Source organism: Cyprinus carpio, chromosome A1, assembly GCF_018340385.1.
Source record: "Cyprinus carpio isolate SPL01 chromosome A1, ASM1834038v1, whole genome shotgun sequence".
In the NCBI taxonomy this organism is placed as follows: Eukaryota; Metazoa; Chordata; class Actinopteri; order Cypriniformes; family Cyprinidae; genus Cyprinus; species Cyprinus carpio.
Genome location: NC_056572.1, coordinates 35,991,578 through 36,002,976, shown reverse-complemented (window position 1 = coordinate 36,002,976; position 11,399 = coordinate 35,991,578). Strand labels below are relative to the sequence as shown.

Below are 11,399 nucleotides of genomic sequence, written 5' to 3'. Positions count from 1 at the left end.
AAGTCAGGTCCTCGGAGATGTTTACACCAAGGAACTTGAAGCTGCTCACTCTCTCCACAGGGGTCCCGCTGATCATAAGAGGAGTGTAAAGCTGCTGCTGTCTCTTCCTGAAGTCCACAATGAGCTCTTTAGTTTTACTCACATTCATGGAGAGACAATTGTCCTAGCACCATGATGTGAGTTTCTCTACCTCATCCAAGTATACGACTTCATTGTTGTTGGAAATGAGGCCCAGAACCACAGTATCATCAGCAAATTTGATAGTAGATGTGGAGCTGTGGGAAGACACGCAGTCGTGTGTAGAGAGAGTAGAGCAGATGACTCAGGATGAAGCTCTGTGGGGCTCCTACATTCAGGGTGATGGAGTTGGAGGTGAACTGGCCTACTTTCACCACTTGAGGTCTGCCAGTGATGAAATCAAGAATCCAGTTGCAGAATGAAGAATTCAGGCTGAGGTCCATGAGTTTAAAAGCTAGCTTGATGGGGACTATAGTATTGAAAGCTGAGCTATAGTCGATGAATAGCAGCCTTACATAGTTCCCGTTATTGCTGTCAATGTGCTTGAGAGAAGAGTGCAGGACATGAGAGATGGCATCTTCAGTAGATCTGTTGGGGCAAACTGAAGAGGGTCCAAAGTATCAGGGATGGAGGAGCAAATGTTGTTCTTTATAAGTTTCTCAAAGACCTTCATGACTGTTGACATGAGGGTAACTGGACAACAGTCATTCAGGCAAGAGGGGTTATTGTTGTTAGGCACAGGGATGATGACAGATTTTTTTAAGGAAGTGGGAACCACCGAGGTAGCAAGGGACTCATTAAAAATAGATGTAAACAAACCAGCGAGCTGATCAGCACAGGACCTCAGAACATGGCCAGAAATACCATCAGGACCTGCTGCTTTCCTGACATTCACTCGCTTTAGAGCCCTCCAAACCTTGTCCTCCGACATGGTGATCACATGATTATCGCTGCTATGACTGCTGCTTCCTGACGCACTGATCGGCAGACTTGCGCTGCCTCGTTGCATTTAAAGCGGCTGTAGAAAGAGTTTAACTCGTCAGCCAGCGACGGGTCTGTTCTCACAGCTGCAGAGGATTTGTTTCCAAGGGCACAGATGGTTCTTAGTCCTTGCCACATGCGTAGGGAGTCATTTTGCTGGAAATGTGACTATGGGTTCCCTGTATTGGTGTTTGGCGGCTTTCACTGCCCGACGGAGATCATAGCGCAATGTTTTGTACTCACTCATGTTCCCCGACGAGAGCCCGGCATTGTATGCACAATATGTTTCTTTACTGTAGCACGGATTGTTCTGTCCACCCACGGTTTCTGATTTCAGAAGGTCATTATAGTTATTGTATCCGTTGCTTGTTCAGTTAGCATGTTTACTAATTAATACATTCATGAACTCGCTGACGTCAGAGGAACCTGCTCGGAACATGTCCCACTCTACGTCATCAAGAACCGCCTGTAGCATGGCTTCGAGTGGGCAGACCAACGCGTCACTACCGTCTGCACTGGGGGTTCTTGAACGAGCCTTTGTTTATATTCCGGTGTGTGGGAAATGGCGGCATGGTCCGATTTACCAAAAGCTGGTAGTGAGTGAGCTTTGTAGGCATTCTTAAACTGAGAGTAGCAATGACCAGTGTATTCAGTCCTCTGGTTGGACATGATACATGTTGATATAAGTTCGGCATGACCTGCCTGAGGTTTGCAGGTTACCTAACCTGAATTTAATTGCTGATAGATTGCAACTTACACTATTTTTTTACTATAAAATATTACGCTATGACTGAGTGCATTATTATATAAAATATTACATTACATATCATTTTCTCACACCAAACTTCATTTTTGTATTCTTTTTGATGAGGTCCTACAAGTCATCGAGCTGTAAACAATGCAGAGAAAAAATGGTGAAAAAAAATAATTGGGTTAATAATGTATATATTACTTACTAAATAACATCAAATAAAATAAATGCTTTACTTTCTTGTTGGGGAGATGTTTCATTTTTTAAAACAAAAATTGAAAACATACCTTGAGTGATAAGTGGGGCCCTGGAACATCTCTTCAGCCTCCTGCCAAGACAAGCCCTGCAGCTCACAAAGGCCATGAATGATGGCCTGTACAAATAAACCAATTAATAAAATAAAACATGCACACACTGCAGAACATAAACATGCTCATGTTCAAACATGTTTTGGGCTTACCTCTGGGAGGAGACATCCACAAATGAACTCCACCTCATTACTGTAGGTCAGCTGTGTTTGGATTTTATTAAGAACTCCTTTCATGTAGTTATAAAGGATTGTCAGGGACTGCTCATTCTCAATGTAGACAGGCACTTGAAAATGGGAAACCACTTTGACCTTTTCCCACTGAGTATATCCTTTGGGCCATAGAAGGAAATTATATTTCATATGTAAATGCACAAGCCATTAATTACATTTGGCAAATAATAGTTAAATTGTCACTTGACTATATTTAAGTTGACCATAATCAGAGTCTGGAGGAGTAATTTAAAGTGGAACCATCATTACCACCAAATGCTGCTCTACTGATTTTGATGTGAGAATTAAGTCCACTAATCTTTTTTGATTCTTGTCCTGATCTTGAACTGCTTGGACATGTGCCGGAAGATTGGATGTGGTTCTTCTTTCCACTCTAAAAAGGGGCAGAGTCTTTCCCTCCAATACACTTCTTGCCTCCTCAGTCCAGAAAGCAAATCTGCGCCCATAGCTTTCAAGCAAGACAAAATCCATAATAATTGGTCACAGGTAAGAGAGATATTAAGGATGTTTTGTTATTCGTGTTCAAATTCAAGGTACTGATGCTTGCCTACAAGATGACCACTGGCACCAACATATCTATCTCACTAGTTTAATCTTATGTGCCCTCCAGAAGTTTGCGCTCTGCAAGTGAACGATGCCTTGTGGTGCCATCCCAAAGAGGTTCAAAATCACTCTCACGGACCTTTTCCTGGACTGTGCCCAGCTGGTGGAATGACCTCCCGATCTCAGTTTGAATAGCTAAGTCTTTACTCAATTTCAAAAAACATCTAAAGACTCATCTTTTTCGCCAGCACTTAACCAACTAATACTAGCACTTACCTTATCTTTACTTACCTAGCATATTTAAAAAAAAAAAAAAAAAAAAAAACCTGGCTACGTGTTCTGTACTAGACTAACTGAGACTTGTCATGGCACTTGTATACTGTTGTTGTTCTCTTGCTGGTCTGATTGCTTCTATTGTTCTCATTTGTAAGTCACTTTGGATAAAAGCGTCTGCTAAATGATTAAAGAGCAGGTCAGATGGGTTTTTGAAAAATCTCTCTTTTGCAGTTTATAACGTAGCTATCCTTAAATGAAAACAATCTGCAAAGTTGTTAATCAAAAAAGTGCATGATAAATAAAGATATTGTCTCTCAAAAGAGAGAGTTGGTTCTGAATCGCCGTAACGAGTCGTTATATTTTCGACTCTTTTGCCTGTTTGCCTGTACGTCACTGGGTAACACATTTGCATAATCCCCGCCTGCCCGCGAAATACGAACAGAGTCTGATCTGACCACAAATACTTTTGCTATTAGTGCGTTTACATCATGTTGAGAAGACGTTCAAGGATACCACAGAAATACAATTCGAGCCTTTTGTTGTGTGCATGTCATTTTATCAAGAACTGCTTCTCTAATCTGGGCTTTTATCTTAGTTGGCTTCTAATCTTCTTAATTTGGACTAACAAGCTCTCTGAACCACGACCTGTAAGTAGTACGATTGATACGTTAGGTGTACATTTTCAATTGAGTGCTCAAAATATAATTTTTTTGTGCCAATATGTGATGTATACCTAGTGCAGCTTTAGGTTTCCAGGTAAAGCACGATTTTACTGTCTTACTGAAGTAGTTCTAAAAATTCGCAGTGAACCTAAGAATATGTCGATTATTGTAGACTGACGTTGTTCTAATTACTTTGTTTAATAATGAAGAATGTAGTGTAGCACACAGACTTTATAATAATTGTGAAACTGCTGTTTATTGTGCTGCACCTGCAGTTACAGGGTTAATGCGGGAGAGATGAGTGTTTTCGGCTGGTGCTTTTTTGTTATTGTTGTTCTGCGTTCTGATTAAAAGTTAAGACCAAGCGTCTTTTGTCTGTCGTTCTTCAAACATTACAGTAGACATATTTTGGTTTACAAACTGTATTGTTTTATCAGTTAGTCACGTTAGCACTCGGCTAACGTATCCACCTAGTGTTCACAGTTTAGCAACTAAACTTTAGCTGTGGGCAGGATTCGCTTGCATAAGTGTTTTTTGTATTTTACGTCATTATAAGAACGGATTGATTATATTATTGTTTTATGTAAAGGTGCTTTGTCAATGGTAGCGCTGGCTAACTGGCTCAAGGACTCATCTCTGTGCCAATCACAACAGGTTTGGCCAGCTGACCAATCAGAGCAGAGTAGGCTTGAGGAAGGGAGGGGCTTGCTCCGAACTTGCGAGAAGGGTCTTCCTAATCATTGGCAAATGACTCTAATATTAAATGTATATTCTGAGAAAATTACAATGTTTTCTGACCTTAGATGCATTTAAACCTGATGTAGGGGACTGCAATACAATATTGGGAAACTCTAAAATACCATCTGACCTGCTCTTTAAATGTAAATGTAAGTTGTTGTATTGACACAATATCAAATAGAAATGTGACAGATTTAAAAGATCAAAATTTTAAAAATACTGACATACCCATCAATTTGAAATCATTTCATGAGTAGAAGGCACCACCATTGGCATATCCATCTGAAAGAAAGACTGTTTAGTCTAACAGTTTTGTTAATACATGAAGTTTGGTTGTCTTGCAACAACTATGCCGCTTTTTGAAAGAAATGTTGCTTAGAGTAAAGCAAGATAAAATACACCACCACCTGAGTTACATTTTTAGCTATGATAAATAAAAGCACCATCCTGAAAAGAAAAACAGCCTGGTAAAATAAAGGTTACATAAAAAAAAAAAAAAAACTCCTGAAAATGAAACCCCATGCCACACACCATTGAGAGGGTGCACTGGAAAAAGAGAAGACACAGTCATTCACAACATTTGTGCAGTCACACAGTAAAACCCCCAGTGTTAAACTAACACTCCCAGTGTTTATATAATCCACACCCAGAGTGTTAAAAAAGTAACACTGAAGCAGTGTTAAAGTTAATGAGATAATTAGTTTAGTAATTGAGTGATGATTGAGCATTATTGAAGAACATCTGCTGTTAACAAACTGAATCACTGAAGAAAGAGAAACAAGAACAGAAAAAAAGTTTTGTTTGAAGTAACCATTATCGAGGTCAGTGTTTGCCTTAGTTGGGCTCTTGACCATTGACTTTGAAACATCAGATTATTTGGCTTGTTATAACTGTGTGCTTGTTTGCACTTGATTATTACTGCAGTCTGGTGTTGCTGGTTATATTTCAATAAGAAAAAAACATCAGCATTTAGTAGCATTCACTAGTTTCATAATCACTGATCAGTTTAATTTTTATTTAATAAGTGATCACATGAAATACAAAACTTACACAATCAGCTTAATGATTAATCTGAAAGACTTTTAAAAGTAAACCAGTCCAAGATGTTTTAGACTGCATTACCATACACACATCAATAATCAGTGTATGAAGCTCAACAATGGTGACAAAAAAACATATTTGATTGGTGCTCCCAGAATGCACTGCAACATGGAGCTTTATGTTGATTGTCACCATTGTTGAGATTCATATGCTGATTCTTGAAGTCTGTTCGATAAAGAAAATTGAAAACTTATTTCAAATAAAATTTCAAACGTTTTTCAGATTAATCTTAAAACTGTCAGATATTAAATGTCACACATTGCATAGGATCAATAACAAAACTAAAATATCAGTAAAACAAGAAATGTCATGCTGAGTATATCTCTATGGAAACATAAACAACTCTTAATCAATCTTCTTCTTTTCCTTTTTTTGTGCCATAACAAATGTGCAAACAAGCACACAGTTAATGCAACCAAAGAAATTCTAGTGTTTTAAAGTCAAGCATCAAGAGCTCAACTTAAGCAAACACTGACCTTGATAATGGTTACTTAATTGATAACAAAACTAAAACATCAACATCTAAAGTCAATTCTGTTAGTGATGCGTGAAGCTGGTGATGCTGTTTGTGGAGTTGTTTAATCATCCTCTGCTGAGATCTTGAGAGATTTAATGTCTTCTTCTATCTTATGTTGATTTCATCTAATTCTGTGGCAGAAGTCAGTTGTAGTTCTTGTATTTCTGCCCGTCTTTTTTCTGTTCTTGTTTCTCTTTCTTTCAGTGATTCAGTTTGTTAACAGCAGATGTTCTTCAATAATGCTCAATCATCACTCAATTACTAAACTAATTATCTCATTAACTTTAGCACTGCTTCAGTGTTATTTTTTAACACTCTGAGTGTGGATTATATAAACACTGGGAGTGTTAATTTAACACTGGGGGTTTTACTGTGCAAGATATTTTCTGGCAGTGCAGTCAGTGGTCCTTAAAGTACATTAAAGCACCAAAATTAGAAAATAACACATCATAATCAGAAAACAGAAACTTTACATTTAGCAACTGGACCGAACAGTCAAATTTCCAAGTGACATGTCCATGCATTTCTCTGTGGAGGAAGTACAGTTAAGGATATAGTGCTGTATTTGTTACATAAACATGAGTAAGGGAAAGATTACCTAACACAACCTGGCTGTGGACATTCATGTGAATGTTTGTGTTGAATTCCTTTTTTATGTCATGAAGGCGTTTCTAATTTTTTTCTGACATTGTAATGGTGGATGATGTTTCACATGAGGAAAACGTGTGGATGGCAATGCCATGTTCATAAAGTAGTTATTTTTCTTTAGCTTTCAAAAAAGCTGTTCTGCAGCCTGACTGTTGACTTTGTCAGCTAGTTGGGGCACAAGACGAAGCTTCCTCAGTGAATCACGAGGGTCTTTTGTGTTGTCTTTGTGAAAGCGGTCATACAGAACATAGTGTTCTGCAGAACCAGTTATTGGATGAACCATTTGATCTGGACTTTGCTTTTTTGCAGTGAGCCACAGTTGGTTTCCTAATTTTGCTTTTGTAATATTTTCAGAGTTTTTTTTTTTTTTTCGAGTAACCTTCCTTTGAAAGGTGTGACAGTCCACGGGCAAAGTCGTATATTACAATATTAGGCAGATGCCTCCAAGACAGAAGCATATCTGCAAAATCCCGTGGACGTTCTGCTCAAAGATTACATTTTATACTGTACACTATGCCACAAGGGCACATGATGACAGCCCAACCTCCTGAAACAGACAAACATACAACAAAGATAAGCAAATTGTTAAAAACACTTTTTCTAATCCCATGAATGACATTGGGCCCTACAATGATTATGACGGAGGGCAGTGGCGTTGACCTTAACAACATAGACATTAAGAAACTGACTTTGTTGTAATATTGGGCTATACAAATAAAAATTGAATGATACAGTAAGTGTGCCCTACACTGTAAAAAAAAAAAAAAAAATTCCATAAAACTTATGTAAAAAAACAGAAGCTGTGATGAGAAACTCACATGATGATCCAAAGCCCATAACAAGCAGATTTTAAATAAAAACATATATGGAAGGTGCACAGAGTCAATTTAACAACATTATATGTAACATACAACACTAATAAACATAACAGATAAGAAAAAAAAACTAAGAAGAAACAGTTATTTCAAAGAAAAAACATCAAATTCAAAGAAAATTTGAAATGCAACGCAGAGAAGTCTGGGAACGTCAGTGTTTTTTCCCTATAAATTTTACAGGATCTTACCGTTAACTATTTAACAGGTTTGTACTCTAGCATTTTCACAAATTTTTACCATTAAAATCACAGTCAGGTAATATGTGATGCGACCCACATCATCACTAATGTTGAGGCCAAGTGGCCAGCATAGAGTAGAGTGAAGCTACAGGCCCGGAGGCCCAACTGCACACTCAGACCTGCACGCTCAGAGCAGTGATTACAGAACTATCGTTTTTTCAGAGAGTGCCACCTGCTGTTTGGATAAACATTTGTTTTGTAGCGTGTGTACTGTAATAATTTCCAACATTATAAAACTGCTAGCAAGTATCAACATCGGACACGTGAGTAAAGTTATTAATTTTATTAAATCGATTCCTGAAAATTACCAGGTTTTATGGCAAAAATCAATGTGACATCTTATTACGTTTACACCAACAAATGAATAGCCTATTTTAGTATTTAATGAAAAAAATAAATAAATAGGCTATTGATTTGTTGGTGTAACGTTATAAAATGTCACAATGATTTATGCAATAAAACCTGTATTTAATGACTCCTCCTTGAATCGCAACCTTATCGTGGTGGAGGGATTCGAGTACCCGAATGATCCTAAGAGCTATGTTGTCGGGGGCTATATACCTTGGTAGGGTCTCCCGAGGCAAACTGTTCCTTGATGACGGGTCAGACTAAGAGCCATTTAGAAGCCCTCCCGACCTCCCTTGGACCCACCATCTGCGGGATGAATTGTAAGGGACTGGTGCATTGTGGCTTGGGCAGCGGTTGAACGCACCAGCAATGCACAAATGTTTGCTGTGAAACAATATTGCAATTGCTTAGAAACCAACTACTTTGAGTTATTAAAAGGGTCAAGAGACTAATTAAAGCAAACCTTGACCACAGTTATGGTGGAATCTTGTGTGCTTTTAAAAAAAAGAAATAAATCAGTATATTTCATCCAAGGCTGTGTCTGGAGTCAGTTGTAGTTCTTGTGTTTCTCTTTTCTTCTGTTAAGTTGATTGTTAACAGCAGGTGTTCATCACTAATGCACAATCTTCATTTAATTAGTCACTTAATTATCTCATTAACTTTAACTCTTTGAGGACTTGGGATCTGACTCGAGATTCGTTTGTGATGTGAAAGGAATGACTTGGTTCTCCTCTGGTTAAAACAGCTTGCTGAGTTCATGGGTGGAATAAACATATGGCAGGACTTTTACTTTCTGACCCCTGGACTTTATACCTCTGCCAACTGCTGGGTCAAAACAACCCAACTGTTGGGTTGGTCCCTTTTTAACCCAGCGTTGGGTTATATTTAACCCAGCATTTTTTAGAGTGTAACCCAACTGTTGGGTTGGTCCCTTTTTAACCCAGCGTTGGGTTATATTTAACCCAGCATTTTTTAGAGTGTAACAGCTTATTATATTAACTAGTGAAGTAAATTCATATGTTAATATCCACAATGGGTTGAAGCATGCATTAATCACATTAAATTTATTGATTTATTTTATGTTAAAACTATGTAATCTAAATGGATGGAAATTTACCAAAATAGGACATTTTGTTTCTGAAGAAGGATGGATTTCTTTTTTAATTCCCAAATTCAAAAGCTTCCCATACCCACATGCAGAGGTGTACATACAAAAGTTTGGTATCAATTTACAGGAAATCCTTTGAAATTACATAAAACACTGTCGAAATTGATAAAAATAGTTTTATATGTTGTCTGTGTTATAATAAATGGAAAAAAAAGAGTCGCTTTTTGATTTTTTTTTTTTATAAACTGAAGTTTGAAATTGTATAGCTCAGGTTCTGAGAGGTCCAGCATCCTGAAAACAATTGTATTTGTTTCCAGTGAAGTTTGAAATTCTATAGCTCAGGCCCTGATGGGCCCAGCCTCCTGTCTCATGCAAAAGTTATTCTATTCCATCTAAAGGGAGGAATAATAACCTTTTTTGTATACATTTTCCGCCTACCCACATTTGAAGTCTACCCATACCCACATATAGTAGAATAGATGCAATATCTTTATATCCTTTTACAGAAAACCCTTTGAAGTGACATAAAAAGCTGCTGTTTGTGACAAATAGTATTATTTATGTTGTTTCCCATATGATGAACCACCTCAATACAATGTGCTTTTTTTGTGTGTGTGTGTTTTCAGAACAGTCTTTGAAAGAGGATAAATCAAACTGCAAACTAGCAAACTGCTTTAAATTATTAAATATATCTGGTCTAATCACAATCTAAAATAGAATCCACAATCTCCAGCTTCATATCATTTCATTTATGTCCATTCTGCATTGGTGTAATGATTGGGAGATCTTACCTGTCTCAATCATCTGTAATATTTCATATTCCAGCCTCCCTTCTGTTGTTTTGACGCATTATCAGCGCTTATCCGCTGCCCGAAGCTTGTACACGACCTTCGGAACGTCAACAAACGAATATATGTTCATCCACACAGTACTGTAATAATCCATGTGTATTTACTGTACTTTCACTGAGATGCATCATGTACTGTACTTTTCTGTCAATAAACAGTTTTAAGCGGAGCTTCCACGCTTCAAAATAAAGAGTCAAATATATAAAAGTAACTAACACGCGTATAGCCTCACCAGATGCGCGTCCTGTCCTCTCCACGGCGAGGGTGGTCATCCATAACTTGTAGTATGATTATTATACATTTGATAATCACCGCGACGCGTCTCCTCGGAGTTATTCCGCGTGTGATCTGTGTTTACAAACACAATACCCCATCGGCCAGCGCTTCCCCGGTTGAGGAGGATGTGGTCATCACTGTCCACTCCATCCCCCCGCTGTTGACGCAGAGGTGTCAAATTCAGCAGCTCTGAGTGGAGCACACAGCTCAGACTGACAGCTGAAGGGACAAATAGTGGTTCACAAAAGAGATCCGATCGATATATCAGAAGAAAGCAGCTTAGGCCCATCTTCTGATATGGAGAGCGCTTCTGGCATAAGAAGAGCGTCTTTTCTGTATGAGCGTGTCTGGACAAAACGCTTTATATCTCACCAATGGAAGCACGCAGAAACGTAAAAATGGTCTTGTTTGAAAGAAGAGATTCTAATCTAAAAGATTATATAGAGTATGTGTGGCTGTTTTGCGGCTGACTGAAGCGGTGCTATGATGGATAAATAATAATTTGCAATGAGGTGAGAAATTTTACATCGCGATTCTGTTGAAGATCATTCGATCTGTGATTGTCACACAATAAAATGATCTACATCGTCAGATGAGAATGAGAGCTTTCTTGTGATATATGACTTAACTGTTTTGTGAAAAATATTTTTAAATACACATTCTTATGAAAAATTATTCCTAATCGTTAGACGGAAATTTGTGTGTGGGGGGGAAATATATTTCTTAGCTTAATTTTACTACTTTATGAATCATAAAACCCCAATTAATGGTATTCTTTGTAAAGAAGACACTCTAAACTTTCAAATGAACCCATATATGGGCTGATACCATATAAGGAAGGCTTTGCAAATGAAACAGAACATTTTGCATGCTATTTTTGGACCCGGTACCGGTCCACAGAGTTTAAGAGGTTTGTTATGTAGCTGAAT

The 11,399-nt window shown here is 37.9% G+C and overlaps 1 long non-coding RNA gene across 1 annotated transcript; it reads right to left on the bottom strand.

The window, feature by feature from the left end:
* Positions 1–10,131: 10,131 nt before the first annotated feature.
* LOC122139644 lies at positions 10,132–10,551 on the bottom strand. Its single transcript, XR_006156481.1, has 2 exons — positions 10,427–10,551; positions 10,132–10,234 (listed from the first exon to the last, which is right to left on the bottom strand). It is a non-coding gene; the product is annotated as an uncharacterized LOC122139644 (long non-coding RNA).
* Between the last annotated feature and the right edge of the window lie 848 nt (positions 10,552–11,399).